The sequence below is a fragment of the Benincasa hispida genome, chromosome 2 (assembly GCF_009727055.1).
Source record: "Benincasa hispida cultivar B227 chromosome 2, ASM972705v1, whole genome shotgun sequence".
Lineage (NCBI taxonomy): Eukaryota > Viridiplantae > Streptophyta > Magnoliopsida > Cucurbitales > Cucurbitaceae > Benincasa > Benincasa hispida.
The window spans coordinates 25,090,900-25,096,643 of record NC_052350.1 but is presented as its reverse complement, the minus strand read 5'-3'; the positions used below and the strand labels follow the sequence as shown (position 1 = coordinate 25,096,643).

The 5,744-nt window shown below is 36.2% G+C and overlaps 1 long non-coding RNA gene and 2 pseudogenes across 1 annotated transcript; 1 reads left to right on the top strand and 2 right to left on the bottom strand.

Annotated features, from left to right (window-relative positions):
* Nucleotides 1–255: 255 nt before the first annotated feature.
* On the bottom strand, nucleotides 256–1,179 carry LOC120070741. Its single transcript, XR_005480022.1, has 3 exons — nucleotides 679–1,179; nucleotides 469–598; nucleotides 256–363 (listed from the first exon to the last, which is right to left on the bottom strand). It is a non-coding gene; the product is annotated as an uncharacterized LOC120070741 (long non-coding RNA).
* A 35-nt stretch (nucleotides 1,180–1,214) lies between these two features.
* Nucleotides 1,215–3,949, bottom strand: LOC120072020 (annotated as a pseudogene).
* Nucleotides 3,950–4,269: 320 nt separating this feature from the next.
* LOC120072019 lies at nucleotides 4,270–4,936 on the top strand (annotated as a pseudogene).
* The last annotated feature ends 808 nt before the right edge of the window (nucleotides 4,937–5,744 follow it).

Below are 5,744 nucleotides of genomic sequence, written 5' to 3'. Positions count from 1 at the left end.
TTTTTTTAATTATGAACCGACATTCAAGCCCGAATCTGTCCGTTTTTTTTTAATTTCGTTGCCGAATCCATTTTTTTGGTCAAAAAGTATAACATGACACATCATCATTGAACATTGTGGCTATGACATATTATTCATATATGGATTGTAAATCTATTACACTTAATCCACAAATTCTGCTATAAAATTATAATTTAAAAGGTTGTCCAATAATTCAGGCCTTGAAAACACAAATTACAATTAATACAAACATTATGAGATTACTGTCTCTCTCCACTTGGTAAGTATAGATCCCTTCATAATTCTTCTTGAACCAACCCCTAGCTTCAGTAGTGTCTAGTTATAGGCATCTTTGTCTGACCACTGTTGTTCAAAGGATCACAAACAAAAAAGGTTTAAGACAAAGGATTGAAAGTGAAAATGTGATAAGAATTCATATTCAACTAACCGAATTTATATTCAACTAACCGTGTTTATTGGGAATGTGCATAAAAGTACATTCAAGGCAAAATTCTTGTAGTGAATATATTGGATCTAAAGTTCCTCAAGAAAAAGCATAAAGTGGTTGCGATACCAAATATTTACTCCTTTGTTGCATCTGCAAAACAAGAAAACTCAATAGTTGAATAAATGAGAGAATCTTCTTTTTCAAGATCTTAAAAAGAGAAGCTTGGTTACCTAGATATGAGATACGAAGACGATGGAAAATTTTCAGCAGCATAACGATGCTACCACAACAAAACCAAAAATTTACCTTGAACCTGTTCAGAGAAACACACTCCCAAAAATATTTCACAACCACTTGTTCTCAATAGAACTATCAAAATTCACAAAAAATGAATATTCAAGAACACATACATCAATAAGCAAATTTAGCTCACAATATACTTCAAATCTCAAAAGTTGTCACAAAGACTACCATAATGCATGAATAACCCACAAACTACCATAGTGCGACCTACAAACTCGAGCACCTTGAATCAAATCTAAACTACAAATAAATAGTACCCATGAGTCATAAACAGGTGTAACTTCTAAGGGAAAAAAATAAATACAGCTTCCTTTTGTCTTTTGGAAGGTAGGGATGCAACTTTGTACAGTTTTACTTTAGGTGGCATAAGTTTTGACCTTTTGACAATGACAACTTTTTACATTTTTAGTGGAAAGTAAAACTAGTGGGAAGAAATGCAAACATGGAGATTTCACCATAAGGTTCACCAGGGGATGAGTCCAGGCCAAAAGGCATAGTCAGTAGAAATTAAGAGAAAACAAAATATGACATTAGTAATCAGTACCTTGATTAAGTTTTGAAATTTCAACAAATGACCAGGAAGGAGTGGCAATTTTCCCTCCTTAAGGTTCATGAAATGTGTTTCTAGTAATGTGGATCCTCGGACAATCTCATAAATAGCAGCTCCCAAGGAGAAAATAACAACTTTGTCAAGATAATCATATCTTTCATTCAGAATTTCTTGAGGCATATAGTGTGCATCACCCTCCTTAATCGTTTGGCTCTTATCAAGAAAGGTAAGTTTAAAGACACCATCTTTGACATAAATATTGTTAGGTTTCACGTCTAAATGAACTACTCCTTTCTCGTGCACAAAGAGCAATGGCTTCGCAATCTGTTTGTAGTTTCATTGTCAGCAGAGAAGCCATGAATTTCAAAAGTTACCAGTTTTAGAACTTAAAATTTGGAATGGATAAAGCTTACATATTAAATATTTTAAGGCTACATAAGAATTGGAATGTATAAAGATAAAACAATAGTACATAACTTATAACATTCTGGATCATTATTTTTCAGAAGAGGCATTTCCTGTTCAAATTAACGTATTGAATGAACTGTAGAAATAAAAAAATTTACTCTTTCAAGTAACAAATTAAAATTAAGCTTTAATTAATGTCATCATGTGTTAAAAAAAGAAACATTTTTGGAATGAAATGTCATATGCAGAGAATGTAATGTTTCACAGCTCAAAATGGAACTAAACCTCACTTGATACAAGGCTCTCAGTGTATCTACAATCACAGAGCTCCATTTGAATACAGATTTGTTCATTTTCAAACCATGAAGAGTAGTATCCAACAATGTTTTCATGAGATCCTACACGTTCAATAGAGGATAACAATCAGGAAAAAAAAAATTGCACCAGAGAAGAAAAAGAGAACAATGACAACAAATAAATATAATAAATAGAAAACCATATCTAGATAAATTTACTAACCTAAAGCTGCCAAAGCTTGAACTACCATCAAAGCTCTCCTCCTACAAAGGGAAGGAAAAACTTTACTTACACATTTGTTAGTGTTTAGAGGTTAAACATATACAACATGCACCAAAAGAAGTAACATTTCTATGTCTTGATTCAATGATCTTGTGCTTTGTTTGATAGCATATAAGCAGCCATCAATCCTCATCAATACCTTGAAGATACGGCTAAAATTTCCAGTCCCTATTTGCTGAAAATAGACTGAAGTTATTGCAAAACTTGATAGCCTGAATTGAATATTAATAAAAAAATCCCAATCTCTATCAGCAGAAGCTTGCAAACACTAACTAGATGTTTCTGGATACCTTATCTCATGAAAATCAGTGTGATATCTTGAAAGACCATCTCCACTAAACAACGCAGGAAAAAATCCTACACAAAATTGAAAAACACAAAACTAATTCATTTCCCAGAAAAATCTATCATACTGCAAAAGACGATTTCAAAAAAATGTTTTTTTAAAGGAAACATGACCTTTCATTGATATAACAAAAAGAATCTAATGCTCAAACTTACAAGAAACGATATTAAAGGAAAATACAACAATGGATAAAACAGAGAAGAAACGATTTCAAAAAAAATGTTTTATTACTTTTGATGTCATTAAGAACTAAGTGAACTGTACCTGCACATTTTGTTCTTTGATTACCTGTTGGGCCTACGCCTACATCTGAAGCATCTTTCAAGTATGGGTTCTTCATGCAAGGAGGAGGCATAACTCGATAGCGTAGAGCAACTGCAGATTGAAAAACATAGTTTTGTTTCTTTGGCATTGCCATTATCTCTTTCTCTATATCCACATCATCTGATCCAAACATGTCATTTCCAAGTTCCACAACTTGTTCACAGCCAGATAAACTCGAACTCAGAGGATGTACTAAAACACTTTCTGCGCGAAAAAGAATATTAAATGAAGAAAACTATATTACATTGTTCGAACAACTTAAATCACTAACTTCATAAATGAATACAAGGCTGTTAGATTTTGAAGCCCCAAAAATATTTCAGATCAATGTCCCCATATTGATCAATGACTTTGACACTAATTCTCATTAGTTGCAAGTGATTAACCATTTACCATTATTGATTTGGAAAAGTCAGCTTAACATGATTACAATTAAGCGTATATCATTTGCACGTGATCATCTGATTTCTTATATCAATCTCACTCAATACAGTTAACTAACTGAGATAAAAGTTCAAGATAGTCAACTTATCATGTATTTTTCTCTTAGTTTTAACAGTATTAATCTTCTCTGGAAACAAAATGCTTGAACCGGAGGAACAGCAGAAGCTTTTAGGGCCTCACCTGAAGAGCAAAGACACTGGTAGGCCTCCAAAAGTTTGTCAGAATAAATACTCTCAGTGATACTCCTGGCGTGATGTTGGTTTATTTGTTCTTCAATGGAAAACATGTTTAGAATGGTTTCCTTCTCTAACCAGATTGCCAAGCCAGAACCATATTGTGGTAACAATAGTAACTGGATTTTTCTCTCCGCAAGAGCAAACTGGAACAAAGATTTCAACCAGTAATGGAAGACATCAGAGCGAACCTTTGAAATTAAATGGCCAAAAATTAAGGTAGCAGCAAACCATGATCCATAACATGCTGCATGTCTCCCAGCCTTATACCTGTCCTTATAAGCTGAAGATAAATTAACATGAGCTTCAGTCATAAGATGCCGAATATTGGAGTTTAGGACAAAAAGAGGCATAAGAAAAGAAGAAATGGGGAATGAGTTCTAGAGCCATAATATTGAAATAACCCCATGTTTAAAGCCAAGAGATTGAGCAAAAAAATCAAACCACAAACAAGCTACAAATGAACTCACCATGTTGCTGAAAAGAAGAACCACGACATTGACTTGAGCAAGAATGGGCAATTTGTAGTTGGAAAAAGGGATTAAAAAAGAGATGCTTAGCATCGAACTAACCGAGAGGGTGAGATCAAACTTCAGAGAGAGAGAGACAGAGAGGTGCTCCTCACTCCTCAATCATGCCCGTCTTTAAGACTCCCTTCAATGGCTACTTCGTCAAGTTTAGCCCCTTCTACGAACTCCGCATCGCCGTTGCCACCGCTCAAAATTTTGGAATCCTTGGCAATGGTCGCCTTCACGTCCTTGATCTCAATCCTGTCGGTCCCATATCCGAGCAGATCGCCTTCGACACCATCGATGGAGTCTACGACGTCTCTTGTTCCGAATCTCACGACTCCCTTCTCGTCGCCACCATCGTTGATGGCTCTGTCAAGCTTTACAACCTCGCTCTTCCCCCCCACATCTAATCCCATTCGTTTCTTCATGAACATACTCACAAGGTACACTCTGCTCACTACAACCCCATTCATTTCGACTTTCTTTTAATATTTCTCTTGGGACGATACCACCAAGCTTTGGACCCTAGACCGCCCCACCAGTGTCAGAACATTCAAAGAGCATGCCTATTGCAACTATTCATCCATCTGGAACCCTCATCACGGCGATGTCTTTGCTTCCGCCTCTGGCGATTGCACCGTTCGCATTTGGGATGTGCAAGAACCAGGCTCCACCATGGAGAGACCCACGACCAGGAGAGACCCAAACGTGATGGAGACTGACGGACGGACGACGGACAACCACGGACAGATGATAGACACCCTAATTCGCACAGCCAAGGAGAGATAGGGTTTGGGTAAGAGAGAAATGAAAGGGTTTGGGTAGGAGAGATAGGCGCAAGAGTTGAAAAATGAAAGGGAGTTTAAAACCGACATTAAAGCCCATCTTCAATGTCGATTTAAAACGGACATCAAAGATCCATTTTTTTTTGTTTAAAACCAACATTATACATCCGATTTCACTTTTTCCAACCAACATTAAAGCCCAAAATTCTTATAGTGATTGCTTACTGTTTAAGACTGACTATCTCACTTAGTTCACCTAAGTAACTCGATCTTAATCCTGAGCTAACTAGGAACTTCTGTTTATTTGTGATTATCCTTAGATTTGCATAGGTGAGAGTTGGCTCAACAACGTTGGCTCAATAAGCCTTCTATTTCAGGGGTAAGACTGGGTAGATAGATGGGACATAGGGTGTAAGAGAGAATTCACACCTACCCAATTTAAGGATAGAAGGAAGGTTAGTCTCTTAAGTGTTGAATTCAGGTCTTGAACAAGGGGCCCCACCCTCTCATTAGCCCAAGAGGGATTCGATTTAGTAATTGGATCACAAACCAATTGTTCATTAAATGATCAGTGGAACTTAAGGAGCAAGACGTAATTTCGGGGGTAAAACAACATTTGACCCAGTCGTTATTACGAATAACCTATGAAGGATTGACTTACTGATTATGGTTAAAATCAAGTGGATACAAATATATCTACAGTGAGAATAGTGTAACTATCGACCTATAGTGGTGTGTCTCATTAGTTAACGAATATTGATTAATTCTGTCTAAAAACTTTAGCCAATTAATCTCAAATCATTGGAGCTCAT